Here is a 10755-nt window from a genome sequence, read left to right on the forward strand (position 1 = left end):
TAATTATAATATATACGTTTTGTATTATTATTATTACTCTTCTTCTTATATTATTATTATTATTATTATTAGTTTCCCGCAAAACGTGAAGAAAGTGTGACAACTTTGCCGAAACATGTTGTTTGAGCTTTCACGGTGTCCGTAGTTCCTCAGACAAGCGCGCCGAACAAGCGCGTGCTTGCCACGCGCGTGCTTTCTCAGTGCTCGCCACGAGCACGCGCGTATTTTGCCGCCTGGGCGGTGCGGAGCGGCAAGAAAACTCAGGGGGAACCGTATTTGATGGGGAAACGCAGATTGACGTAACAGGTGTAACACGGTATTGACGTAACACCGGCATTTAAACAATAAGGGTCCACGACTTGTTGAACATGTTTGCCTAAATATGTTGCAATTTTCCATCCTATTTCCTAAAAAACTGCTGGTTTTGATACGCCACTCACTCATAATTACTTAAAAAATGTACATCTTTTGTTATATTTTTCACTCATGGAGGTCGCCATTTTTTCACCGATGGGTTGATGACGTCATTAGAGGAGTCTACAGAGAAACACAGGAAGGCTAATTTTACCCGAGTAGTTGTTTATCATATTGCGTTTGACTGGTGTAATTTTAGATAATGCCACACTGGGTCACAATCGGCTGTGATAAAATAATAATAATAATAATAATAATAATAATAAAATTGAGACGAATCTGGATAGTTTCCCACATGAAAGACAGTTCGAGAGCCGGAGTGGAGCACAACGAAGGAGCTAATCTGGACCCTAGACATTTCTCCAGAACACTGAGCCATTTATACCAGTAGAACTAAGAAGTCTCTAACAGGTGATTGTTACCTTAACGAGCTAAAAATAAATGCCGTGCTAATGCTGAGACAGGCAGAGCCATCACCAATTCGACCGGACCCATGGAGGTCCGGTGTCGGTGGTAAAGTCCGATGTCGCTGTTACCACCACACCACTCAGCACAGCTGATGCCGAACCGGAGACAGCGCTACAGACGCCTGGGAGAAAGGTCAAAGACAAGCAGCGCTAATGGAGCTATTATTAGAAATGCTAATGGAGCTAGAACACCAGTACTGTGAAACCACTACCAACACCGAACAACGTTTGGACCCTAAACCGTTGTTGCCTAACTGGAAACAGAGCTATAGAAGTACTTACCGGATCACACAGTCCAACCAGAGGTAAGTGTCATTCATTATTTCATTTACGAAGTTGAAGGCAGCAGCAAAACACCAGCTCCTACAGCCATCTCTGTCCTCTTCCTCTGTTTGCTCCTCCTCCTCATCACCTCTTCTGATTTCTACGTTCCGATCGATTTCAACGCTCTGGTTCAAATGAAAAAGGCTTAATAACGTTACTCATCACTGTTTTGGCTGGAGGAGCCAGGCAGTTGGACCATTACACATCATTTACCCCGAATGCATTGCAGCATGAGCAACATGGCAACATTCCTGTGAAAATATTTTATTAAAATTTATAAAAACTAAACCTACAGTAACCTACAGTGTTATTACTGTATTGTTTTTACATCTAAGATAAATATTTCCCAAATAAGGTTTATTTTTATAACTAGTTGTGGTTCCCTTTAAGGCAACGTAAGCTGTTTATAAATCAGCAAGTGATCTCCAGCACTGTATGTTTTCTTTTTTCCTGCATTTTTATGCTGCCAGCAGTTAATCCCTGATCACTTTGACAGGTTGTAATTTATGTGGGGTGATTACGTCAAACACCTTTCCCCGGTCTCACAGGAAAGCTCCTCCTTTGATGCTTATCTGCAGTATGAGTTGACTGATGAGTTTTTCTGTTGCTGATATGTTAAAAAAGCATTACCTTTACTTTTTGGCTGCTATGGTTTGTTTGAGTGATGTTGACAATATGACAAATGACGATAGGCAAATTGACAGATGGAATCATTAGTCTTCTTTTAAACAGGAGTTAGAAGTTTGCCAAATTATATGACAGGCTAAAACAGGAGAGCAAAAGCTTCCCTCCTTTGTGCCTCCAGTGATCTGGTGGTGAAGACACCACCAGTGGACTCGCATGCATCATGTTTACTGCTCCATCTTGCACAGCAGCTTCTGAAGGAGAGAGTTTCACCTCTAGAGATTAAAACACTGGAGCGATTTGTTCCTGTTCTGGTTTTATTGCTCACTAAGCTGCAGCTGTCTGAAGGTTAGCTGTAGATTTAGCAGTGCACAGAAGCTGTTTGATTGGCAGGAAGATGCACTTTTACTACACAGTTGTATGTTGTTGATTGTCTGTTTAACAGTAAACAGGAGTATTTTACGTTTATTTTGAAATGTAGATGTTGACTGGGCATTCCTTCTCACCTGACCCCACCGCACCCTCCGTCTGTTTTTCAGGCAAAGTATTGCTTCAGGGGCCCACAGTCCTGAGGGTGTTATTCTAGGTTTATAAATTAAACTTACTTAATTAACTTGCTTACTTACAGATGTATTCAGTTATTGATTGATACATATTTCAGTGATTCTTGAGAATAGGGACAAAATGGGTTTTAAGTTTCCCATATTTTTTAAAATTATTTCTCAACCTTATGTTTGCAAATATGACAAATAATGTTTAGGAAATGTAAAGATGCTAAGGTCCAGGCTCCCAATTGCAACATTTTTTTAAAAATAAAATTTTTAATCGACCTGACCCAGAATTTTGTTATCACCATCTGACAAAAATATATATAAAATGATTTTTAAAATACCCTATTAGTGATATTTTTACTCATTTTACAGACATATGCTTCTCAAGAAACAAAATACATATTATTTAAAACAAAAAACAACAAAAAGTCCATCTGATGGAGTTGACAGTGCATGACGGAGTTGACACAGAACTGAAGGTGGTGACAAACTAGTGAGTGAAATGAAAAACTTGATACATGTGAAGTAATGCAATTCATGTAAAATACATTAAAATGAATTAGTTGTACATTTAAGTGAGATTTGACAACAATTTCACTGAAAGAGTAAAAAACTCTGATGGAGTTGACAAAAAGCCAAACTACCTCAATTTATATTATGTTATTCTGAAGGAGGCCATATTGTAGCTCGTCAGGTCCATGAAATCTTTACAATATACCAAATTAAAGTTTTCAAAAGTGTCAGTTATCGAGTTGACCCGTCATGGTTGTGATAAGCAATTTAGGAATAAAACAGAAGAAAAAACTAAAGAATAACATAAGCTAACCAGAGCTAACTAGCCCTCTTAGCAAAGGAAGAGAAACACCAGGAAAATATACATTGTTGTGCTCACATGACCCACGTTAGCTTAGTCAGATATTTGAAAAAATTATATTTTGTGTATATTTTATTCAAATTTGGTACTTTATCCATATGACCTGTTTTGTCCCTATTCTCAAGAATCACTGATTTATGGAATTGACATGAGTAAGTAAAATTCTACATCTTATATGCTGTGATTTAGCGTATTCTCAGAAAAATTTTAACATTTCAATTTTTAGTCTTTATTGGAAACTCAGAATGAAACCAGAAATAAATATATTTTAAGTAAGACTAAACTCCAAGTTTCTACTGTGACTACTGACCTCCTCATTTCTATTCATATTAAACAAATTCATCATAGACCACATCAAGCAGTGGAAAAATGCGACAAATCAATCCATATTTAGATTGAACTGCAGTTATTAAGCATTTACAGTCATATTCTAATAGTTTCTTACTAACAAAGCAATTCATATGATAGATTGTTTATTTATGTATATAGTCAAGACTTTTCACAGCAAATAATTGTTTTACGAGGGAATTTTATGTTTTTGAAAAAATTATTTTACATGTTTATTATATTTTCCATTAATAAAAGCTTTGACTTAAGCATGTTACCAACCAGTCATGAGGACACACACGCTTTTCCATTTGTTATTGAAACTCAATGACAGAGGCTTAGCTCTGGTATTAACCCCACAGTGAAACGCCTTCTGAGTTTCCATTAACCTCCACAATAGGACTGCCTGCTAATTTTCACAGCTCCACTTTGGCAATAATTGATATTCATGATGTGTATTCTTCCAGCTTCCAGTTGAATTCAATATAAACAGACTCAGAGGTTGTGGGTGTTTTAATCTGCTTGGGGATATGTGCCACATTGAACATATCAGTCCCCAGCCAAACATTGCACAATATTATTCTATGTTAAATGCACGATATGTAATTCACTGTAGAAACATGGAGTCAATAAATATTTCAAAACAAGACATCTCAGCCAATAAACAGGCGACACTTGGAGAAGGTGTCCTTCCTCTAACAGATGGCATGCTCATTTCTTAGTGATGCACCGCTCTGATGAATAGTGCTCCTTAAAGAATAGTGGAAGCTTTTTATGCATGTGATTTCTAGAGACATCATATATTGTTTCCTATGGGAACAGCTGAAATAAAAGAACATTTTGTATCCTGCAGATAAATTAGTATCTAGGGAATTTACAGAATTGAAACCTGACCATGTTACTGGCAACAAAAGAGAATTTAAGCTCTATTGTTGTTGCATATGATTGTGCAGAAATATAGTCTATTTTTCTTAAGTATTTCATCTTCACATCTTACGGCAAATGTGTCTGCTTGGGAATAAAAAGTTAATTAAAAGAGTTAGCAACACCACATGCTCACCTAATCACTGCTTGAACAAAGAACTTTGGTACACATTTTATGTGAACCATGATGTGTTCTGTTTTTGGTTCCAACCTCTGCTGTCAGGAAGCCATATGCTCTCAACCTTGGGTCAAGAAGAAGAAAGTAGTAGGGAATGTCCAGCATATAGCTAGGTATGACAGATGAGGCTGTCATGAGAGGCATGTTGCATAGTCAGGGCAACATCTTTCAGTGTCATGCTGTGTTAATTCCTGTACGGTTCAGGCATGCAGCAGTTTGCAGCAAATAGAACAGATATGGTACATTTTATCTGCAGGTTGAACCCGCCCTTCCCCCCCCACACACAATTTCCAAGGACATTGCTTTATTTTAATCTCCAGAACAGAAAGATGTGACAGATGTTTTATCATACTGTTTCTAGGTTTAATAACCATGCTGCTGTTGCACACCAGTATCAGTTCTATTCTTCTGTAAAAAAAAAAAAAAAAAAAAAAAAGATTATTTTGAAGATGTGTGCTGTAGCTGCAATTAAAAACATCTTTATGAGCTCTAAGGTGTAAGCTGTGTAGGCTGTGTTGTAAAGTAGATAATGAAAAACAAAATTTAAATAACCAGGATTTATGGTGGTGACAAAAGGCTTTTAATTTGACTTTATTCTTGAGCTTTTGAAGTTGGGCTTTAAGTACTGCATTATATATCCGCAAAGAAAAGTATCATTATAATAATTAGTTCTTCACTGATAATTTGGAAAATTATCATTATAATAATTAGTTCTTCACTGATCATAACAATCAACTCTAACAATGACTGTGAACCCTAAAAACCAAAAGTATGGTTGGAAATTGTTGCTTTTATTTTTTCCTTCTTCCATGTGGCCACAAGCACATGCTACGTCTCAGTTTAAAAGTCTACTGTTAAGCAGTGCAGATGTACTACTTAGCGTAATTGGTGTAGTGAAGTGGACTGTTTGATAATGAGCAGGTTTATTTTTAGAGGAACATTTGTGTTTGTAAGGCTCAAGCTGTATGCTGTGATCGATTTATAGCCAAAAACACAGTTACACATTTTGTAATCATTTTGTGGTGATTTTTATCATCATCACAATATATTCTATAAAATCTTAAGATAGACTTTTATGTTCATATTACCCATGCCTACCTAAGAATAAAAAAATACCTGAATACATTTCCAAACTACATGATATTTTTTCTTTTGGAAAATATTGTTCACGCTTACTTGTAAACACAACGCAATAAAATGGTAGAAGTGTACCTGTCGCTGTATGACTCAGATTAAAGTAGTTCAGAATAAATTACTCGTCCATTAAAATTTTTCCCCCCCGTCACCACAAGTTTATTATATCTTGTACAGACAGATCAACATTTAGGGTGAAACCTTGATAGCATATGCAAACATTTAAAGTCTCTGCTCTGAATGAACAGTTTTTCAGCAGTTTTTAAACAACCGCTCTAGTTGACGTCCTGCCAGCAGTCTAATAAATAAGGTTACCATGATAAAATCATAAAAAAACAAAAAAAATTGCTATATTTGATGACTTTCTTTTTTTTTTCTTACAATTTTACAGACATTGTATAGTCATTGTTCCCATGAAAAGATGATGTTCCTTTAAGCAGTCAATACTCAATATTTTCTTGTATCCATGAATGGGATCAATCTGGTATTTTATAGCACTGCTGGTAGCCCAGGGCTCCTCCGTGGTTCTCCGTTAAACTCATTACAGGCTTCAATATTTAATATCATGGCTTCTCTGGGGAATATTGGTCTCTCCAAAATATCCTTCTCATTCCATTGTTTAATGGATTGCCATCTTTGAGTGCTTTCCATATTGGCAAGTTGCAGAACCTTACATCATCTCACAGCCAGACTGTCTGCTTATAAATAAATAAAAAATAGATATCCATGGTCCACATTCTGATATCACATTTTCACCTTATCTGGGGTTTACAGAGGGAGTTTCAAATGCAGCACACAGCAGTTAGATATTTTTCTGTTTAAGTGCGGGTCTTTTCTCAGCAGTCTCATATAAATGTAGCCAGGGCAATATGATGTCTAAGCTAAAAACACTTCTCATACAATGCTGATTTTCTCATAGTACTACAAGAACTCCATTGTTGATTCACAGCTATAGGACAATGTAAAATTGTCTGAAACAAATAACTGTTCCTCTTAGCTGAAATGATATAATTGGTAGCATAGATAAACATAACAGTTGCCTCGTTTCAGATCTAAATTAATAATAATATGTAAGTTAATAGACTTTTCATAAGTTAATCATATATCAATGGGGGGAAAAAGCTTTCTGGCTGTTAACTGATTATTGCTTGGATAGTAAACTGCTAATTTTTATCTTTCTATATTTGTTATGAGGTATAGCATTAAAAGTGCTGATAACATTCCCTAGAGGGCACATATTAAGTCTCTTGCTTCTGAAGAAAATTAAAAATAGTTGATAAACAGGAGATAATAGATATTTCAGCAGCACAAAGATTTTTGTGGTCACATTACTGATTGGTGGAATAACTTTAGGAGCTGTTAGCAAGGAGGTTGAGTGCAAGGTGAATGAATATTAACTTTAAGACAAGAAACTAAGAGTGAAAATTTTGTGAATATTTTGTGTTTTAATAGTTAGCTCATGGATGAAGATGCTTTCTTGTTCTTCTAAAGGCTTTTAGGGGAAAAAATGTAACATCACTACTCTGTACTTAACAATAGTGCAAGTGGTTTAGACGTGTAGAGAAGATTGTAAAGGTCAGTGACTGACAATATCTATTGCTTTGTGATTGTGTGTTTCAGTCGGACCAACCAAGTGAAGCAGGTTACTACCAAAAACCTGTACTTAACTAGAACTAGCTGAAAAGAAAGCTAAACTTCTTCCCTGCCAGAAAAAGCTTCACATGTCCTGGGAGTGACAACTGCTCCAGGTCATTTATTGCACATGTTCCTCATTCTTCTTGGCTAGAAGAAGAATGATATATGGAAATACCAAACTGAGGCAAATTATTTGCAGAGAAACATTCCAGGCTGAGTTGTTAACATTTCATGAAGTACATTTTTGATCAAATTTATATTTTGTCCTTTGACTTGAGCATTTCAGATCTTCTCTTTTATTCAGAAGTTCAGCAATAATAGATTTTCTTCTGTCTCTTCATCTCAGATGTGACCTTGTGTTTCCCTCTCATCCATCGTCCTGAAATACATTCACATTTGATAGGCTTTGCTCTCAGATGGAAATATGGTATTGGGGGGGAAAAAATAAAATGACCAAAAGGTTTTTAGACATCAGATAGCCTATCCCTTTTTTCCTTTTGTCCTAAAATCATCAGAAAGCCTGAGACTTAGAACTTTAGCAACAGATATGTGTTTTCTTTGGTTAAGTCTCCTAGGTGCTGTCTCCTTAAAGCATCAGATGTAGGAATTCCCGTTTGGATTGTAGAGAGCCTCAAAGGGTCAGAGCGAGCACTGATTGGACACAGGCTGCACCATCAGATTTAGCGAAATGCCGCATGGAGAACAAAGGCAAAAGAAAGAGTGGCTTTGCCCTTTGATGTCACATCTGAAGTTGAGGAAGGGGTAGAAATCAGTGTGACACAGTGATCACACTTCTGCTGCAGACAGTGTGACACAAACACAAATTTTCATTCAGGTATGGTTTCAAGCCAGCAATTCCATTTTTTTTTGTTTACTTCACAGTAATTGTTACAACCATGTTTCTGCATGAGTGTGATAGAGCACAAACCTTTTAGTGAGTTTACAGACACCAGAAAGAGGCCTTATAACACATGGTTTGAAATGACCGTATTGTGAAAAAGACTGCTGTGAAATATGAGCAATTCTTGTATTTGCCAGCAGTTTAAACATAATATGGAGACGAATGTTTGTGCTCGTATTTTAGAGATTAAAACACTAATAAAATGGCATTGTGAAACTTTCTTTTAAACTGGACCAACCATTTATGTTTTTATAATTGCACTTTAATTTGTTGTTGATATGCAAAAATGTAAGCTAATCAATTGATGTATATTTTTATCTAATAAAACACTATTATGTGCGAATGCATTCCAAATTTTAGATTATTTGGAATGCATTCAAACGCATTATATGTAATTTTCATTGCAGCCTTCTTGACTACATTTTTGTCAGTTTTTTTTTTGTTTTTTTACAAAGCTGCATTGCTAGAAATGTGCTTATAGCAAAAATTGCAGAAATTTCCCATCAGAGCCTATTATAGCTGCCCTCAGAACCATGGACAGCAACGTCTGAGTACAATTTACCCATTCAGTGTTGCTTTGGAGACGGCAGAATCATCTCTTTTGTCACATCTGTGATAGGATGTTTTGTCAAGTGACAAGCTCAATGGCTTTATTTCCACAATTTATTTTTATTTTTTTCTTGCATTGATTATTTTAAGATGTCCTGGCCTCCAAATTGTCCATCTAACACGATTCAAGCGGAGTAGACAAGAAGCTTTAACAATGCTTTCAGACAATATCAAAGTCCTAAGTTGTGATGGTGTGTGTTCTACCATTGAATGCATTTGTAGGTCCTTGAAGACTTGGCATGCGTCCACATCATGTTGTGCACCAATGGCCAAAAAAATGTTTGAATCCTGCTGCAGGATTTTAAAGTCATGAACATAGAAGTTTGCAGCAGCCACCAAAAACGTTTGCTAACCTGACAAATAAGCATATTTTTGTTGCTCTCTACTAGAATCTAGAATAGATTGACAGTCTAAAATGTTAGTTAAATCAAGGGAAGGATTTATTTTTGCTCTTACCTATACTTGAATATGCATGGCCAAAAAAGACTTAATCTCATTAAATGTTTTCAGATTATAAACTCATTATGTAACAGTATACAATACATTTTCTTCAGTTTTATTAATTATCCATTTGTGCAAATCTGTTGGAAAACACACAGGTTGTTGAGAGGTGTGCAAATTATTTTTACGACTGTAAGAACTCCTTTGTAACCTCACAATACATCGCCCCCAGATTACCATTTAACCTTGTGCACCAACTGCTTGATCATACTTGAATTGAATTGCAACGCAACAGAAGCTGGACTTCCAAACAGCATGCTCAGTGACGGTTTATTTTGATGAAAAATTAAACATCTTTCTGTTTATTTCTGACCCTCTGGAGTAGATAAATCAAAGTCAAACCCTTACTGAGTATCTGTTGCGTTTGTGTGGAAGGTCATTAAATCCAGGATGTGGCCCACAGGCAGGCTGCTCTCCTCCCGTTAGACTCAATGGTTGCTACATGAAAAATTCGCTTGGTTTTTCCTCTCCCTTTGTATCTCTCTTTTCTTTGTTCTAATGGGTTCCCGCTCTCGGCTTCCACTCTGAGGATGAGTCGTGCGTCCTGCTGGGCTTCTTCGGTAGCGCAGTGCATTAAAATGAACACATTATGCCCTTACTTCAGACTTCTCTGAGGGCACATTCACAAAATCTCCCTGCCTTATGTTGTGATTTGTGACTTCATATTTCATCCTTATCCACAATCTGACACTAAACTAATGACTAAGGTGTACAAAGGCAGTGCTGCTATTCCATTTTAGACAATAACATGTTTGTTTTCTTATGTAAAAAAATTAATTGGATTGTTTATTTGCATCTTTTAATACATGTCTAATATTTTGTATACAAAACACTTTAAAGAAAATCTACAGAATATGCCCATTTTTTTAATATAATAATAGATTAATTGTCCATCAATAGGATAATTGATTACTAAAATAGCTGATTGTTGCATCTCCAACATTAATATTTATATACGAGTATGTATGTCTGCCTACAGCAGCACCTTACAAGCACTTTCTTTTCCCACCTCTTTTCTGTTCTGTCTGTTTGTCTATTTTTTTCGTGGCGCTCCCTTACATTCCTCTGTTATCATTGCCTGGAGAAGAGTTGTGAAATTTATGACATTTCAGATCTGCAGGGGCTGGGTGATGGTAGACGAGAATAGTCTCCAGAGTTCCTGCTAGAATCCGCCTCTCTTTGATGAGCGAGTTACACAACGTCAGCGTCCTCAGTGGTCTTGCCTTCGCAATTTGGGGTAAAGAGAAAGGATTTTCATTTCTTCTGGTAGCAGTGGAGCGACCTCTGCAAGA

At 36.5% G+C, this 10755-nt stretch overlaps 1 long non-coding RNA gene across 1 annotated transcript; it reads right to left on the reverse strand.

The window, feature by feature from the left end:
- Positions 1-48: 48 nt before the first annotated feature.
- Positions 49-335, reverse strand: LOC107835675 (uncharacterized). Its single transcript, XR_001661489.1, has 2 exons — positions 305-335; positions 49-148 (listed from the first exon to the last, which is right to left on the reverse strand). It is a non-coding gene; the product is annotated as an uncharacterized LOC107835675 (long non-coding RNA).
- Positions 336-10755: the final 10420 nt, after the last annotated feature.

This window comes from Poecilia formosa, unplaced genomic scaffold (genome assembly GCF_000485575.1).
Source record: "Poecilia formosa unplaced genomic scaffold, Poecilia_formosa-5.1.2 Scaffold18, whole genome shotgun sequence".
Classification (NCBI taxonomy): Eukaryota; Metazoa; Chordata; class Actinopteri; order Cyprinodontiformes; family Poeciliidae; genus Poecilia; species Poecilia formosa.